We start from the raw sequence: 19,417 nt of genomic DNA on the forward strand, positions 1-19,417 counted from the left end.
ATTTCCCCATCTCGGCTTATACTCGAGTCAATAAGGTTCCTAGGTTTTTGTGGTAAAATTAGGGACCTCGGCTTATATTCGGTTCGTCTTATACTCGAGTAGACAACACATCACTGGTGTAACATAACAGTTTATAGAATTACCACATGTATTATTTTCTAGGTCGGTACAGAGAACACTGTTTGATATATACCGTGTATTATGGAAATCCTGTCTCATGATTTTTTTGGAAAAACTAGTCTCGGTGCAAAAGTAGCCCAATTTAAATGATACGTTTGGCATTGAAGTATTTATAACACAGTCTCTGTATAATTCCATTATACATAAAGGCAGATGCCTCACTGTTGTCTTCTTTTTCCTTTTCTCATTGTAATAATCTGGTATCCCTATATAACCTAGGTAAATACAACATAAGGACATATTGCAATCCCTGACAGCCCAATCATGTGTGGGGTATAGCATTGCATCAATATGTTCCTCCACTGTATGGATCTCAAGCTTCTCCATAGCCTTTGCTAGACTCTTGGCCCTTGGGAACATTAGTTGATATCAAATTTTTTGATTTTCTGGAATGTGATTTGGGAAATTGTTTTTTTTTTTTGGCATATTCGTTTTTAGTGTTGGTTTGTAACATGTGGATCTCCTTATCACTAGCAACATCTCCAAAATGGCAGGTCCAATGGAGACTTCCCAGTATGTAGTAACTACAAGAAGTGGTCTAAGGAGAGGGACAAATGGTAAACCAGTGACAGAGTTATAGGCACCCAAGACTCGTTGATGCTTGCACATAAACTGAATATGGCCAGGTCTACCACAGGAATCAAGGGTAGAACAAACTCACCTGTCCCCGGTACTCTGGTGTCTCTGGTGTCTCCCAATGTGGTCTGGGAGACCACTCTGGTGTTTTCTTTCACCTTTCCCGGCCTAGTATTTAAAAAAAAAAAAAAAAAAAAAAAAAGTGGTTTGGCTCTTTTGGTTTTTTTCCTCCCACTACAGCGTTCACCATAAGGGAAAAATGTTTGTATGTTTGTGGACCAGGCGTTTTCAGATGCATGGATACAGTGGCGGATCCAGGGTTTGCGGGGCCCTGGGCAATTGACTTTGGCGGGGCCCTACGCGCAGCGCCCACTTTTATGTTGACTCCGCCCATTCTCATTAATTTTTCATGTGATTCCACACAGTATAATCCTCCTACAGTCACCCGTAAATTATATGTCCCCCCTCCATCTCTCCCCATTTTCATATACACCCTTCATCTACCCCTAGTTTCATGTCCCCCCCTCTATCTCTGTCCCCAGTTTCATGCCATTCTCCCCCTTTATCTGCCCAGTTTCATGTCCCCCCCAGTCTCTGCCCCAGTGTCATGCCATTCTCCCCCCCTTCATCTGCTCCAGTGTCATGCCATTCTCCCCCCCTTCATCTGCCCCAGTGTCATGCCATCCCCCCCCTTCATCTGCCTCAGTGTCATGTCGTTCTCTCCCCCTTCATTTGCTCCAGTGTCATGCCGTTCTCGCCCCTTCATCTGCCCCAGTGTCATGCTGTTTCTCTCCCCCTCTATCTGTTCCAGTGCCATGCTGTTCTCCCCCCTCCATCCACCCCAGTGTCATGCTATTCTCCCCCCTTCATCTGCCTCAGTGTCATGCCGTTCTCCCCCCCTTCATTTGCCAGTGTCATGCTGTTCTCTCCCCCTTCATCTGCCCCAGTGACATGCCGTTCTCCCCCCTTCATCTGCCCCAGTGTCATGCTGTTCTCCCCCCTTCATCTGCCCCAGTGTCATACTGTTCTCCCCCCTCCATCTGCCCCAGTGTCATGCTGTTCTCCCCCCTCCATCTGCCCCAGTGTCATGCTGTTCTCCCCCCCTCCATCTGCCCCAGTGTCATGCCGTTCTTCCCCCTTCATCTGCCCCAGTGTCATGCCGTTCTCCCCCCTCCATCTGCCCCAGTGTCATGCCGTTCTCCCCCCTCCATCTGCCCCAGTGTCATGCTGTTCTCCCCCCTCCATCTGCCCCAGTGTCATGCTGTTCCCCCCTCCCCTTCATTTGCCCCCCAGTTTCTTTGGGCCCCCTCCATCTCTGTCCCCAGTTTCATGCCGTTCTCTCCCCACCCCCTTCATCTTCCCCAGTGTCATGCCGTTCCCCCCCCTCCCCTTCATTTGCCCCCCAGTTTCATGGGCCCCCTTCATTATGTTCCACCTTAATATTTAATACAAAACAAACACTTACACTCACCTTCTATCACTCACCTTCCATCGTTCCCCCGACGCTCCTCTCTCCGCTCTCTCACTCCAGTCACATACGCGATGCAGGAACTGTGACCTCAGCTCCTGCTTAGCTGCGGCCCGGCTTGCGTGTGTAAGCATGATGTGATGACGTCATCGCGCCTACACACGCAAGCCGGCACGGAGCTTTAAAGCAGGAGCTGAGGTCACAGCTCCTGCTTTAATCGCGTATGTATTCAGCTCATCGGCGGACGGACGCCGATGAGCTGAAATCGTGACAGGCAAGTGCCGGGGGGCCCCCAGAGGCTCTGTGGGCCCCGGCACTTGCCCGACTATGCCGAGGCTGACCGGGACCATTTTGTTAGGGCCGGGCCGCGGGGCCCCGCTAAGCGCGGGGCCCCGGACGGTTGCCCGGCTCGCCCGGCCCTGGATCCGCCCCTTCATGGATATATAATTTCGTTTTACATACAAATCTAGGGAAAAGGGGTGATTTGAATTTTTATTTAACTATTTTATTAACCCCCCAGGGGGCTTTAGCCTAGAATATTTTGAATGCATGTCCCATAGACTGCAATACAACTCTAAAGGACTTTAATTACATAGCTTTAGAGGTTGGCCATTGACCAGCCTCAATACCATGTTTCTCCAAAAATAAGCCCTACCCTGATTCTGCAGGGTTTTTGCCACTCCAGAGTCCTGCTTTGTTCCTCCTGAGTCCGCCTATTGGGTCCCACCTCCTGGATGCTGCTATGCTGTGGGCTTGGCTACCTTCGTGGCCAGATGTCAGAAGCCACCACTGCTCACTCCCACAGATGCAAACACTCCACTACATCATCTTCTTCTTAGTGTAATAGAGAGGAGAGAGACAGGGTACGGGGCCACCACCACTCAAAGTCTTTAGAGTGCAAGTAAGTTTAAGACCCACTGACCTTGCATCATAAATTGTGAAAAATAAAGTCCCTGAAAGATAAGCCCTAGCCCTTTTTTTAATTTTTTTTTTTTTTTTTTTAAATAATCGGAGATCGGATTTTAAAAACTATCCTATTCACTACACAGCATGGAGTCTAAAAATTGAACGCTTTAATTGTTAGAATCCACTCTGTGTAGTGATTAAAAAAAAATCCTCTGGCTACTTAGTCCCCCCTGCTGTCCACTTACCTGCACAGATCGCTGATCCGGTCCCCGCTGTTCTCAGTCCTCTTCTCGCCTCGCTGCCCCCGCCTCCCAGGTTAGTGTTACAGACCCAGGAAGAAGGTGGGGCTTGTGACTTAGGAGAGTGTGGGCGGGGAGATGTGACGTCTCCCATCCCAGTACTCGCCCACACTCTCCTAAGCCACAAGCCCCGCCTTCTTCCTAGGTCTGTAACACTAACCTGGGAGGCGGGGGCAGCGAGGCGAGAAGAGGACCGAGAACAGTGGGGACCAGACCAGCGATCTGTGCAGGTAAGTGTTAGATACTAGAGATGTTAGCTAGTCTCCCATTAGAATGAATGGACACAGCCTCCATTCATTCTATGGGACCTAGCTAACATTGTTAGCTTTTTCCACAATGCTTGGCCAGTAGCAATGCATTGTGGGAAATAACCTCCAACCTCGATCCCGCCTAAAAAGATTGGGATCGGAATTCCGATCGCGATCGTGAAATTTACTCGATCGCCAATCATAATCCGATCTTTTCTGATCCCGATCGCTCAAACCTAATCATAATATAAGTCCAGTTGCGTAAAATAACAGAAATGTAAAGCAGGTAGACTACAAAATAGTAAGTAAAAACAGATAATAACAAAGTGGTAAAAAGTAACTAATACCTAAAACCAACCATAAAGGGAGATAGAGGGGGATGTAGCACCATAATTTAAACATGGGGGTTGGATGAGAAGAAGATCCTACCTGGGAGTGGGTAAATGGTGTTGGGAATCTTATCCAGCAATGAAAGCTCTAGGTAATATGGCAGACCCGGGATGCGAGACCTGTTAATCCGGAGCGTTCAGATCTTTTTTAAAAAAGTGGGTGGGTATCATAGATAGAGTCATTAATTTTTTCGTGGCGCAATAACAGTATCGACTCTTCAAATAACATCAGTCAACGAGAGGAAAGGTATGAAATTGATATGAATTCTAAGAATTGATATAAATTGCGTAAGTTTCAGGCTCACAGGTTTAAAGCTAAGAAGGAAAATGGGTGCTGACATCGGAAAGTACTGTTGAAAGAGACAATGAGGCATTCCATGCATGGCTATCCAAAAGTGGTGGTCAGAAGGGCATGACCATTAAACAGGGAAAGTTAGTGCCTAAGGCATTGCAACTCCTAAAACAAAGGGGCAAGACTGGGGTAATATCTATGCAAACTTTCTGGGACCAAATAGGTCCTATGAAGGATCTTTAATTAAGGTTCCATAGGGGTGACCCTTTGCTGATGACAGACAACAGTCGGTCCATTGGGCAGGGGTTAGGGTAGAGTCGAGGTCTTGTTTCCAGGCCATCGTAAAGTCAATCTTAGTGTCAGGGGAGGGGCGTTAAGTAAGCCATATACAAATGAGAGAGATCCCCTCTCCACTGTATGAAATAAACAGTCTTTCAAAACTAGTAGGGGTGATCCCAGGATTCAGTGGCGTGAGGGAACATAGAAAATGGAAAATCTGAACAGACCAAAAATGTAGTAGCAAAGTATTCTTTAGTGTAAACCCGTCAGTTACAGACGAAATCATGAAGGCAGTGGAACCGAGCGTGTTTCCACCAAACTAATACCTCAGGGAGTAGGCCAGGAGGGAAAAGGGGGTTGTTAAACAGTAGTCCTGGATTTCAATCTTCTAGGCCTTGGGCAGAGCCGACTGCGCATGTCCGGGCCACAAGAAAATGGCCACTTACACAGTAAGCTGGTGTAAGCGGCCATTTTCTTGTCGGCTCTGCCCGAGGCCTAGAAGTTTGAAACCCAGGACGGAAGAAGACACAGGGAGAGGGCATTCCAGAAGAAGATAGAGGCATCGCTGGAGAGTTCTATCACAGCATTTGGGAAGCCCCCAGTGCTGTTTGAGCGCTGGAGACCACCCCCACTGCTGCGAAAGAACTTATTTGCATTCCTGAAGAAAACCTGGATTTCTAACGAACAGCGGTGCAGAGAAGTCATCTAAAGGTAGGAGAATAGCCTTTTTTAAGGCTATTCCTATGTGTTAGGGAGAAAAAAAGGATATCCAATGATAGGGTCCCTTTAAGCCCTGACAATTGTGTAAAATGAGAGTGGGTATTAATCAAGTTTGGGAGGGAAACTAAAGGGTTAGTAATAGTCAACAACATATCATCTGCAAAGAGATTAAATTTATAATCAATCTCCAATTCGCATGTCTTTTATGCCAAGGTGGGAGCGAATGGCCCTCCCCAATGGTTCTATCACTAGAGCAAAGAAGGCAGGGGATAATGATCACCCTTGTTGAGTGCCACGCTGTATGCAAATAGGTGGAGGGGAATCTGTAGGAAGTTTCACAACAGGGTCACAACAGTACAATTTCTGTACATGAGCAAGATAGGTACAGGAGAGACTATCAAAGAGACTGTCTCCCCAGATAGCATTCCGGCTGGTAAATCTGGATTACACACACAACGAAGTTTACGGCCGCATCTTGGTCATGGAACACTAGCCGTAATGCCTGCTTTCAATCAAGAGTGCCTGTGTATGTGGAGCTGTAGTACACTCATATAGTGACAACTCAAGATTGCATGAATAGGTCTTCTCAAAGAGAATGGCTAGTATGGAAAACTGGAAATCCATCACAGAAAGTGTGGTGGTCTTCCGGAGAGGTCTCACTATTTGGACATTGCCCTACTCTTCACTCTGAGCCTCCTGCTGAGACCGTAGCTGATCACTGGTCCCAGCAAGAAACTGAAATAGGGTACCTGGAGTCAGGTAAAAGATATTAATCATTGGGTGAGGGGGCCCATAAAATATGAGGCGTCTGGTAAAACTGGGTGAGTTAACATGTCCATACATTGCAGTTAACACAGCTCTGCTACATGTATATCACACACACCCTAATATTCACATATTTACAGTCCTGATACAAACATATCACATACTCTGCTGCATTAATATTATAACAGTAACAAACATTTATAATGCTCTTTTCTCACACAAGGGACTCAAAGCACAGGGAGAGTTGTGGAGTAGGGGAGTTAATGGCTGCTATACAGGCACTCATCCCCAACCCCCAAAAGAGTCAGTTGTCTGCCTATCAGTATATTTTTGGCATGTTGGAGGAAAATGGAGTAACTGGAGGAAACCCACACAAATACTGGGAGAACATACCCAGCTCTATGCACATGTTGTCCTTGGTCAGATTCAAACCCAGGACCCTAGTGCTAAACACTGAGCCACCGTGCAACCCATCACAAGTACATTACTGTATTATAGAAACACTAGCCTCTGCCCGTGACTTCGTCTGCGAGTTGTCGGCGTGGATGATCCGCCTATATTCAGCAAATTGCTGCCGTCAATGGTTTGCCTGCTTCAGCTTTTCGGCATATCTCAAGCCGGCCTGCTGCTCAACTGGTTTCTCGCACTGTGCCTGTGATTGTGCCGGCATCTCAGCAGCTCGCTGGGACACCATATAATGAGCGTGTTGTTGGTGTTGATGATCCACCTGCTCCGGATTTTCGACAGCTGTTAACCTTTTCGCTGCCAAGGGTCTCTGGAAATTTTGCACCTCCAGTAGCCAGAGCAATTTTCACAGTTTTGAGATGGACAAATCAAACCTAAATTGCAACATTAAAAAAGCATCCACCCCCCCCCCCATACCTATTAGAGATGAGCGAACACTAAAATGTTCGAGGTTCGAAATTCGATTCGAACAGCCGCTCAATGTTCGTGTGTTCGAACGGGTTTCGAACCCCATTATAGTCTATGGGGAACAGATACTCGTTAAGGGGGAAACCCAAATCCGTGTCTGGAGGGTCACCAAGTCCACTATGACACCCCAGGAAATGATGCCAACACCTCTGGAATGACACTGGGACAGCAGGGGAAGCATGTCTGGGGGCATCTAACACACCAAAGACCCTCTATTACCCCAACATCACAGCCTAACAACTACACACTTTACACACTCAATACCACCTCTCTGACAGTAGGAAAACACCTTGAAACATGTGTATTTGGCACTTGCAGTGAGGAGAGCTTGTCACCAGCAGTGAATTTGGCCCTTGTAGTAAGTTGAGGTTGGCACCAACATTTGTTTTGAAAATCAGGGTGGATTGAGCCTCTAACCAGCAGAGTTTGGGCAAATTCATGGTGGAGGGAGCCTCTAAAAACCCCAGTTTGGACCAATTCATGGTGGAGGGAGACTCTAAAAACCCCAGTTTGGACCAATTCATGGTGGAGGGAGACTCTAAAAACCCCAGTTTGGACCAATTCATGGTGGAGGGAGCCTCTAAAAACCCCAGTTTGGACCAATTCATGGTGGAGGGAGCCTCTAACCAGCCCAGTTTGGACCAATTAATGGTGGAGGGAGCCTCTAAACAGCCAAGTTTTGGGAAATTCATGGTGGAGGGAGCCTCTAACCAGCCCAGTTTGGACCAATTCATGGTGGAGGGAGCCTCTAAACAGCCCAGTTTGGGCAAATTCATGGTGGAGGGAGCCTCTAACCAGCCCAGTTTGGACCAATTAATGGTGGAGGGAGCCTCTAAACAGCCCAGTTTGGACCAATTAATGGTGGAGGGAGCCTCTAACCAGCCCAGTTTGGACCAATTAATGGTGGAGGGAGCCTCTAACCAGCCCAGTTTGGACCAATTAATGGTGGAGGGAGCCTCTAACCAGCCCAGTTTGGACCAATTAATGGTGGAGGGAGCCTCTAAACAGCCAAGTTTTGGGAAATTCATGGTGGAGGGAGCCTCTAACCAGCCCAGTTTGGACCAATTCATGGTGGAGGGAGCCTCTAAACAGCCCAGTTTGGGCAAATTCATGGTGGAGGGAGCCTCTAAAAAACCCAGTTTGGACCAATTCATGGTGGAGGGAGCCTCTAATTAGCCCAGTTTGGACCAATTAATTGTGGAGGGAGCCTCTAACCAGCCCAGTTTGGACCAATTAATGGTGGAGGGAGCCTCTAAAAAACCCAGTTTGGACCAATTCATGGTGGAGGGAGCCTCTAATTAGCCCAGTTTGGACCAATTAATTGTGGAGGGAGCCTCTAACCAGCCCAGTTTGGACCAATTAATGGTGGAGGGAGCCTCTAACCACCCCAGTTTGGACCAATTCATGGTGGAGGGAGCCTCTAACCACCCCAGTTTGGACCAATTCATGGTGGAGGGAGCCTCTAAACAGCCCAGTTTGGGCAAATTCATGGTGGAGGGAGCCTCTAACCAGCAGAGTTGGGGGAAATCAGGGTGGAGGGAGCCTAGTATTAGCAGAATTGTGCAACGCTTATGGTGGATGAGTATGAGGATGCGGAGGAATTGGAGAGGTTGAGTACAGACATGGAGTTTCATGTTGGGGTGCTTTACACAGGTGGGCACAAAAATGACGGCTCTACCCAGTGGTGGTTCATTTTTATCAAAGTGAGCCGGTCGGCACTCTCAGCTGACAGACGGGTGCGCTTGTCAGTGATGATGCCACCGGCTGCACTGAACACCCTCTCAGATAGGACGCTGGCGGCAGGACAGGACAGCACCTCCAAGGCATATAGGGCAAGTTCAAGCCACAGGTCCAACTTCGACACCCAATACGTGTAGGGCGCAGAGGGGTCGGAGAGGACAGGGCTGTGGTCGGAAAGGTATTCCCGCAACATGCGCCTATACTTCTCACGCCTGGTGACACTAGGACCCTCCGTGGCGGCACTTTGGCGAGGGGGTGCCATCAAGGTGTCCCAGACCTTAGACAGTGTGCCCCTCGTTTGTGTGGACCGGTGAGAACTTGGTTGCCTACTGGAGGAACTGCCCTCCCTGCCGCCAACGTCACATGCTGGAAACATCTCCATCATATTCTGCACCAATTGCCTGTGGCAAGCATTGATGCGATTGGCCCTCCCCTCTACCGGAATAAAAGACGAGATGTTGTTTTTATACCGGGGGTCAAGGATAGCAAAGATCCAGTACTGGTTGTCCTCCATGATTTTGACAATACGCTTGTCGGTTGTAAAGCACCCCAACATGAACTCAGCCATGTCTGCCACAGTGTTAGTTGGCATGACTCCTCTGGCCCCACCGGAAAGTTCAATCTCCATTTCCTCCTCATCCTCCATGTCTACCCATCCGCGCTGCAACAATGGGACGATTCGAAGTTGCCCGGAAGCCTCCTGTATCACCATCACATCATCGGACAACTCTTCTTCCTCCTCCTCCTCCTCCTCCTCCTCCTCCTCCTCCATTAAACGCAGTGAAGCGGACAGATGTGTGGACCTACTCTCCAGCTGTGACGGATCGGATGCTATCCCTAACTCCTCTGTGTGATCTGAGTTATCCCTGATGTCAATCAGGGATTCTCTCAGAACACACAAGAGCGGGATTGTAAGGCTCACCATCGCATCCTCAGAGCTCACCCTCCTTGTGGACTCCTCAAAGACCCGTAGGATGTCACAAAGGTCTCTCATCCATGGCCACTCATGGATGTGAAACTGAGGCAGCTGACTTTGTGGCACCCTAGGGTTTTGTAGCTGGTATTCCATCAAAGGTCTCTGCTGCTCAACCACTCTATTCAACATCTGAAACGTTGAGTTCCAGCGTGTGGGGACGTCGCACAAAAGCCGGTGTTGTGGCACATGCAGGCGTTGCTGGAGAGATTTTAAGCTAGCAGCGGCTACTGTCGACTTGCGAAAGTGGGCGCACATGCGCCGCACTTTCACCAGTAGCTCTGGAACATTGGGGTAGCTCTTTAGGAAACGTTGCACCACTAGGTTGAAGACGTGGGCCAGGCATGGAACATGTTGGAGTCCGGCAAGCTCCAGAGCTGCTACCAGGTTCCGGCCGTTATCACAAACGACCATGCCTGGGCCCAGGTGCAGCGGCTCAAACCATATTGCCGTCTCATCGAGGAGGGCATCCCTCACCTCGGAGGCAGTGTGCTGTCTGTCCCCCAAGCTGATCAGCTTCAGCACAGCCTGCTGACGTCTACCAACGCCAGTGCTGCAACGTTTCCAACTCGTAGCTGGGGTCAATCTAACAGCGGAGGAGGAGGCGGTGGCGGAGGAGGAGGCGGTGGCGGAGGAGGAGGCGGTAGAAGAGGAGGAGGAGGGGGGTGTTCTTCTCGTGTCCCTGCCAGGAATGTTAGGCGGGGAGACGAGGTACACCGGGCCAGTTTGGGAAGCAGTCCCATCCTCAACTACATTCACCCAGTGTGCCGTCAGTGAAATGTAGCGTCCCTGTCCGCATGCACTTGTCCACGCGTCGGTGGTCAAGTGGACCTTTGTGCAAAGCGCGGAACTAAGGGCCCGCCTGATGTTGAGTGACACGTGCTGGTGCAAGGCGGGGACGGCACACCGGGAGAAGTAGTGACGGCTAGGGACGGCATAGCGAGGTGCCGCAGTTGCCATCAGGTCCAGGAAGGCGGGAGTTTCAACAAGCCGGAACGCCAACATCTCCTGGGCCAGCAGTTTAGCGATGTTGGCGTTCAAGGCTTGCGCGTGTGGGTGGTTAGCAGTGTATTTCTGCCGCCGCTCCAATGTCTGAGAGATGGTGGGTTGTTGTAAAGAAACGCCTGATGGTGCCTTGATGGTGCAGGAGAAGGAGATAAGACAGGACCAGGGGAGGATGAGGTAGAAGTCAACAAAGTGGCGGAGGCAGATGAAGTGGTGTCCTGGCTCGTCCTCTGGAGTGCATCGCCAGCACAGTCAGCAGTGGCAGTGGCAGAGGCAGAGGCAGAGGCAGTGGCAGTGGCGTGAACGGCAGTCGGCCTTTGTCCTGCCGTTGCTGCCTGCCACTGATTCCAGTGCTTGGATTCCAAATGACGGCGCATTGAAGTGGTGGACAGGTTGCTCTTCTCAGAGCCCCTAATCAATTTCGAGAGGCAAATTGTGCAGACAACACTATATCTGTCCTCGGCGCATTCCTTGAAAAAACTCCACACCTTCGAGAAACGTGCCCTCGAGGTGGGAGTTTTTCGGGGCTGGGTACGAACTGGAACATCTTGGGAGATTCCGGGTGTGGCCTGGCTTCGCCTAAGCTGCTGACCTCTGCCTCTGCCTCTAGCTACCCTTTTTGGTGCTGCACCTGCCTCAACATCCACACTACTTTCCCCGCTTGACATCCCCCCTGTCCAGGTCGGGTCAGTGTCCTCATCATCCACCACTTCCTCTTCCAACTCCTGTCTCATCTCCTCCTCCCGCACAATGCGCCGGTCAACTGGATGCCCTGACGGCAACTGCGTCACATCATCGTCGATGAGGGTGGGTTGCTGGTCATCCACCACCAAATCGAACGGAGATGGAGGAGACTCTAGTGTTTGAGCATCTGGATACAGATGCTCCTCTGTTAGGTTCGTGGAATCGTGACGTGGAGAGGCAGGTTGAGGGACAATGAAAGGAGCGGAGAACAGCTCTGGGGAGCAGGGACAGTTTGGGTTATTGTTCTGTAAAGCTTCGGAATTTTGGGAGGAAGGAAGACAAGACTGTTGGGTAATAGGAGGAGAGGAGGCAGAGTCTGACTGGCTGCTGGACAATGTGCTGTAAGCGTTCTCTGACAGCCATTGCAAGACCTGTTCCTGGTTCTCGGGCCTACTAAGGTTTGTACCCTGCAGTTTAGTTAATGTGGCAAGCAACCCTGGCACTGTGGAGTGGCGCAATGCTTGCTGCCCCACAGGAGTAGGCACGGGACGCCCTGTGGCTTCACTGCTACCTTGCTCCCCAGAACCATTCCCCCGACCTCGCCCACGGCCTCGTCCACGTCCCTTTCCGGGAGCCTTGCGCATTTTGAATTCCTAGTTAGAAATTGGCACTGTATACCAGTAGTAAAAATTGTGGGTGCACGTAACCCCAATATATTCTTTGAATTCCCAGTCAGAAACTGGCACTATATGGCAGTAGCAAGAAATGAGGGTATTTGTATTCCCAATATACTCTTTGAATTCCCAGTCAGACAATGGCACTGTATACCAGTAGTAAAAATTGTGGGTGCACGTAACCCCAATATATTCTTTGAATTACCAGTCAGAAACTGGCACTATATGGCAGTAGCAAGAAATGAGGGTATTTATAACCCCAATATATTCTTTGAATTCCCAGTCAGACAATGGCACTGTATACCAGTAGTAAAAATTGTGGGTGCACGTAACCCCAATATATTCTTTGAATTCCCAGTCAGAAACTGGCACTATATGGCAGTAGCAAGAAATGAGGGTATTTGTATTCCCAATATACTCTTTGAATTCCCAGTCAGACAATGGCACTGTATACCAGTAGTAAAAATTGTGGGTGCACGTAACCCCAATATATTCTTTGAATTCCCAGTCAGACACTGGCACTATATGGCAGTAGCAAGAAATGAGGGTATTTGTATTCCCAATATATTCTTTGAATTCCCAGTCAGACAATGGCACTGTATACCAGTAGTAAAAATTGTGGGTGCACGTAACCCCAATATATTCTTTGAATTACCAGTCAGAAACTGGCACTATATGGCAGTAGCAAGAAATGAGGGTATTTATAACCCCAATATATTCTTTGAATTCCCAGTCAGACAATGGCACTGTATACCAGTAGTAAAAATTGTGGGTGCACGTAACCCCAATATATTCTTTGAATTCCCAGTCAGAAACTGGCACTATATGGCAGTAGCAAGAAATGAGGGTATTTATAACCCCAATATATTCTTTGAATTCCCAGTCAGACAATGGCACTGTATACCAGTAGTAAAAATTGTGGGTGCACGTAACCCCAATATATTCTTTGAATTCCCAGTCAGAAACTGGCACTATATGGCAGTAGCAAGAAATGAGGGTATTTGTATTCCCAATATACTCTTTGAATTCCCAGTCAGACAATGGCACTGTATACCAGTAGTAAAAATTGTGGGTGCACGTAACCCCAATATATTCTTTGAATTCCCAGTCAGAAACTGGCACTATATGGCAGTAGCAAGAAATGAGGGTATTTGTATTCCCAATATACTCTTTGAATTCCCAGTCAGACAATGGCACTGTATACCAGTAGTAAAAATTGTGGGTGCACGTAACCCCAATATATTCTTTGAATTCCCAGTCAGACACTGGCACTATATGGCAGTAGCAAGAAATGAGGGTATTTGTATTCCCAATATACTCTTTGAATTCCCAGTCAGACAATGGCACTGTATACCAGTAGTAAAAATTGTGGGTGCACGTAACCCCAATATATTCTTTGAATTACCAGTCAGAAACTGGCACTATATGGCAGTAGCAAGAAATGAGGGTATTTATAACCCCAATATATTCTTTGAATTCCCAGTCAGACAATGGCACTGTATACCAGTAGTAAAAATTGTGGGTGCACGTAACCCCAATATATTCTTTGAATTCCCAGTCAGAAACTGGCACTATATGGCAGTAGCAAGAAATGAGGGTATTTGTATTCCCAATATACTCTTTGAATTCCCAGTCAGACAATGGCACTGTATACCAGTAGTAAAAATTGTGGGTGCACGTAACCCCAATATATTCTTTGAATTCCCAGTCAGACACTGGCACTATATGGCAGTAGCAAGAAATGAGGGTATTTGTATTCCCAATATATTCTTTGAATTCCCAGTCAGACAATGGCACTGTATACCAGTAGTAAAATTGTGGGTGCACGTAACCCCAATATATTCTTTGAATTACCAGTCAGAAACTGGCACTATATGGCAGTAGCAAGAAATGAGGGTATTTGTATTCCCAATATATTCTTTGAATTCCCAGTCAGACAATGGCACTGTATACCAGTAGTAAAAATTGTGGGTGCACGTAACCCCAATATATTCTTTGAATTACCAGTCAGAAACTGGCACTATATGGCAGTAGCAAGAAATGAGGGTATTTATAACCCCAATATATTCTTTGAATTCCCAGTCAGACAATGGCACTGTATACCAGTAGTAAAAATTGTGGGTGCACGTAACCCCAATATATTCTTTGAATTCCCAGTCAGAAACTGGCACTATATGGCAGTAGCAAGAAATGAGGGTATTTATAACCCCAATATATTCTTTGAATTCCCAGTCAGACAATGGCACTGTATACCAGTAGTAAAAATTGTGGGTGCACGTAACCCCAATATATTCTTTGAATTCCCAGTCAGAAACTGGCACTATATGGCAGTAGCAAGAAATGAGGGTATTTGTATTCCCAATATACTCTTTGAATTCCCAGTCAGACAATGGCACTGTATACCAGTAGTAAAAATTGTGGGTGCACGTAACCCCAATATATTCTTTGAATTCCCAGTCAGAAACTGGCACTATATGGCAGTAGCAAGAAATGAGGGTATTTGTATTCCCAATATACTCTTTGAATTCCCAGTCAGACAATGGCACTGTATACCAGTAGTAAAAATTGTGGGTGCACGTAACCCCAATATATTCTTTGAATTCCCAGTCAGACACTGGCACTATATGGCAGTAGCAAGAAATGAGGGTATTTGTATTCCCAATATATTCTTTGAATTCCCAGTCAGACAATGGCACTGTATACCAGTAGTAAAAATTGTGGGTGCACGTAACCCCAATATATTCTTTGAATTACCAGTCAGAAACTGGCACTATATGGCAGTAGCAAGAAATGAGGGTATTTGTATTCCCAATATATTCTTTGAATTCCCAGTCAGACAATGGCACTGTATACCAGTAGTAAAAATTGTGGGTGTATATAGCCCCAATTCTATTGCTAGGGGACTTGCAGGGTATTTCTGGGGTGAAGGTGGGGGGGCACACCGTTGGAACGGGTATCGGGGTATATATCGGGTATACGGGAATACACTGACAGTGTATTCCATTCAGGATCCTGGGAAAGCTGGGTTGCGGCGATTGAGCCCGTCAGTGCCACGTTACACTGACAAGCTTCTCCCTGGAATTTAGCTCTTACAAGAGCTGTTGGTTGTCTTCTCCTTCCTATCCTAGCCTGTCCCTGCCTACCCAGAATCTAAGCCCTAGCTAGCTGGACGGAAACCTCCGTCCTCGGTGAATTGCAAGCTCAGAATGACGCGAAGCTGGGCGTCGCTGTTCTTTTAAATTAGAGGTCACATGTTTTCGGCAGCCAATGGGTTTTGCCTACTTTTTTCAACGTCACCGGTGTCGTAGTTCCTGTCCCACCTACCCAGCGCTGTTATTGGAGCAAAAAAGGCGCCAGGGAAGGTGGGAGGGGAATCGAGTAATGGCGCACTTTACCACGCGGTGTTCGATTCGATTCGAACATGCCGAACAGCCTAATATCCGATCGAACATGAGTTCGATAGAACACTGTTCGCTCATCTCTAATACCTATATATTTTCTTAAAGTAGACACCTGCAGCATTGTCAGAATGCCACTTGGTACTGTATACGAACAGGCACCTTCATGCAATTTTGATTTAAAGTGAATGTTTTATGAAAAAATGCAAATAAATGTATATTAGTTGTTAGAAGTGGAAACCAAACAAAAAATTATATGCACCAAACCTCCTAAAAATAAGAGTTCAACATGTGCAGAGTTCATACATATCACTATGGCCTGAACCCGCATGCACGTGTCTTCAGAAAATCGCTAGAACTGGAAGGAACAAAATTCTGCTTTGAAGCTGGAAATGTTAAAAAAGTATCATCCTATAAAATGTAGGGATTACACACCATGAAAAGTAAGTGAACCCCTAAACCCTATATATTTTTTGAAAGTAGACAACCTGAAGATTACAAATGTCTTAATGGGTCATCGATAGCCACATCCACCTTCATGCAACTTTGCGACCAACACAAATACTTTTTTGAAAAAATACGCTAAAACACATATTTGCACCTAAAACTCATGTTCAATCTCAAATTCATATACAAAATACTTTTAAAATAATAGCTTATGGTGTATACAATGTGTGAATATACTATATGTACCGCAAACATCAACTACAACAAGAGCTCGGACTCCCAAAAACACGAATACAGAAGACAAGCAGGATTTTGCTGTTGTTCACTGATATGTTAAAAAGCTATACTGCACCTACCAAACTGTGACTGTGATACCAAAATCAAACTTTTTTCAGAGTACACAGCATACCGTATATATAAAAACACAATTTAATAGTTTATATATACAACCACCTTCATTCAACTTTGCCGCAAACAGAGATTGCTAGCAAAAATTGCGCAAAAATTCAAATTTGCCATTAAAGTGCGGCTCATGAAATCCCTTTCTGCAAACATAATGTACTGTCCATAAAACTGCAATATGTGAGGAGTTCATACATACCACACATGTATATACAGTCCTATGAAAAAGTTTTGGCACCCCTATTAATCTTAATCATTTTTTGTTCTAAATATTTTGGTGTTTGCAACAGCCATTTCAGTTTGATATATCTAATAACTGATGGACACAGTAATATTTCAGGATTGAAAAGAGGTTTATTGTACTAACAGAAAATGTGCAATATGCATTAAACCAAAATTTGACCGGTGCAAAAATATGGGCACCTCAACAGAAAAGTGACATTAATATTTAGTACATCCTCCTTTTGCAAAGATAACAGCCTCTAGTCGCTTCCTGTAGCTTTTAATCAGTTCCTGGATCCTGGATGAAGGTATTTTGGACCATTTCTTTCTACAAAACAATTCAAGTTCAGTTAAGTTTGATGGTCGCCGAACATGGACAGCCCGCTCTCAAATGATCTGAAAACAAAGATTGTTCAACATAGTTGTTCAGGGGAAGGATACAAAACGTTGTCTCAGAGATTTAACCTGTCAGTTTCCACTGTGAGGAACATAGTAAGGAAATGGAAGACCACAGGGACAGTTCTTGTTAAGCCCAGAAGTGGCAGGCCAAGAAAAATATCAGAAAGGCAGAGAAGAAGAATGGTGAGAACAGTCAAGGACAATCCACAGACCACCTCCAAAGAGCTGCAGCATCATGTTGCTGCAGATGGTGTCACTGTGCATCGGTCAACTATACAGCGCACTTTGCACAAATAGAAGCTGCATGGGAGAGTGATGAGAAAGAAGCCGTTTCTGCACGTACGCCACAAATAAAGTTGCCTGAGGTATGAAAAAGCACATTTGGACAAGGCAGCTTCATTTTGGAAACAAAAATTGAGTTGTTTGGTTATAAAAAAAGGCGTTATGCATGGCGTCCAAAAAGAAACAGCATTCCAAGAAAAACACATGCTACCCACTGTAAAATTTGGTGGAGGTTCCATCATGCTTTGGGGCTGTGTGGCCAATGCCGGCATCGGGAATCTTGTTAAAGTTGAGGGTCGCATGGATTCCACTCAGTATCAGCAGATTCTTGAGAATAATGTTCAAGAATCAGTGACGAAGTTGAAGTTACGCCGGGGATGGATATTTCAGCAAGACAATGATCCAAAACACCGCTCCAAATCCTCAGGCATTCATGCAGAGGAACAATTACAATGTTCTGGAATGGCCATCCCAGTCCCCAGACCTGAATATCATTGAACATCTGTGGGATGATTTGAAGCGGGCAGTCCATGCTCGGCGACCATCTAACTTAACTGAACTTGAATTGTTTGTCCAAAATACCTTTATCCAGGATCCAGGAACTGATTAAAAGCTACAGGAAGCGACTAGAGGCTGTTATCTTTGCAAAAGGAGGATCTACTAAATATTAATGTCACTTTTCTGTTGAGGTGCCCATACTTTTGCACCGGTCAAATTTTGGTTTAATGCATATTGCGCATTTTCTGTTAGTACAATAAACCTCATTTCAATCCTGAAATATTACTGTGTCCATCAGTTATTAGATATATCAAACTGAAATGGCTGTTATAAACACCAAAATATTTAGAACTAAAAATGATTAAGATTAATAGGGGTGCCCAAACTTTTTCATAGGACTGTATTTACAGGGGCGGGTGTTAAAGAAACGCCAAAATTGCAGAAATGTGCCATTCCATTTTGTGCATGCAAATTGAATATAAAATATAAAATATTTTAGTGTGTAACGGACATCACTAGAGACGTATTTTACTGTAGAAAGCTCAGGTATAGACAGGACAGGGATTGGGTGAAATGTAAACTTTATTTGCGACTTTATGTATATGTTGTGTAAGTGTTTGGTGCGACTTTTTTGGGGGGGGGTCTGCGACCTGGACAATGGTAAACGTCTGGGTCACAGCGCCAATAAACTTCCTGGTTATGTTCAGGAGGTATAACATAAGAATACCCCACTAGTAAAGCTCAGGGGGGAATTACATTATAACTGTATGTGACAATCAGAGACAAATGTATAGTATACACTCTGATTGGCAGGAGAAGGGTTAATAGGGACAATAGAGTCCCTGCCACCACCCTCCTGCTGTCACATACAAGTTATGCAGAGAGAGAGATCGTTTCTCTGTCTCGCTCTCTCTCTCTGCTGGGCTGCTCCGTGTCCCTCTTCCTTTCTTGTTAGATCGCAAATTGCTTGCTTAGACAGGAGGGGGGGACACTTTGGAGCTCTATATCTTTGGACTGCATCAACATATCTTGATGCTTTCAACTGCATTTTAAAGAGGAGAATCCCATCTTTAAAATGATATCAAGAACTCGATGATTGGATGTACAGTTTTGGAGCAATTCACTGTTGAAACGCTGTCAGGAATTGAGATCTGCAGTTGGATCTCAATGCCAAATAGTGTTTTCAACAGTGAATTGCTCCAAGACTGTAAGTAAAATCATCAAGTCCCTAGTATAATTTTAAAGATGAGAGTCTCTTCTTTAAAATGCATTTTAAATCATCAAGATATGTTGATGCAGTCCAGAGATATGGGCATTAGTAGGGAGGACGTAGTAACTACATCCTCCGCTACTGATGTGCCACCTTGGGAGCACGTACAGTGTACGTGCCTGGCAGCGAAAGGGTTAAGCTGGCCTGCCACTAAACTCGTTCCTCTCGCTCTGCCTGTGATTGTTCCGATTGTTGCGACAAATTAGATTTTCTTTTAACAGGCATGTTTTAAAACTGCAAATTTGGATTAAAGGTGTCTGCCCATGTCAGTTTGTCAGCACTGCCTGGAGCAGATCAGATAATATGCAAATGTCTGTACACAATCTACTTAGGGTTAGTGTGTGTTTACACATAGAGATAACAGCCCT

At 46.1% G+C, this 19,417-nt stretch overlaps 1 protein-coding gene across 1 annotated transcript in view; it reads left to right on the forward strand.

Annotated features, from left to right (window-relative positions):
• LOC142210357 (uncharacterized) overlaps positions 1–19,417 on the forward strand; it is a 341,635-nt gene that overhangs the window by 28,646 nt on the left and 293,572 nt on the right. The gene's annotated exons all lie outside the window — the stretch shown is intronic.

Source organism: Leptodactylus fuscus, chromosome 6 (assembly GCF_031893055.1).
Source record: "Leptodactylus fuscus isolate aLepFus1 chromosome 6, aLepFus1.hap2, whole genome shotgun sequence".
In the NCBI taxonomy this organism is placed as follows: domain Eukaryota; kingdom Metazoa; phylum Chordata; class Amphibia; order Anura; family Leptodactylidae; genus Leptodactylus; species Leptodactylus fuscus.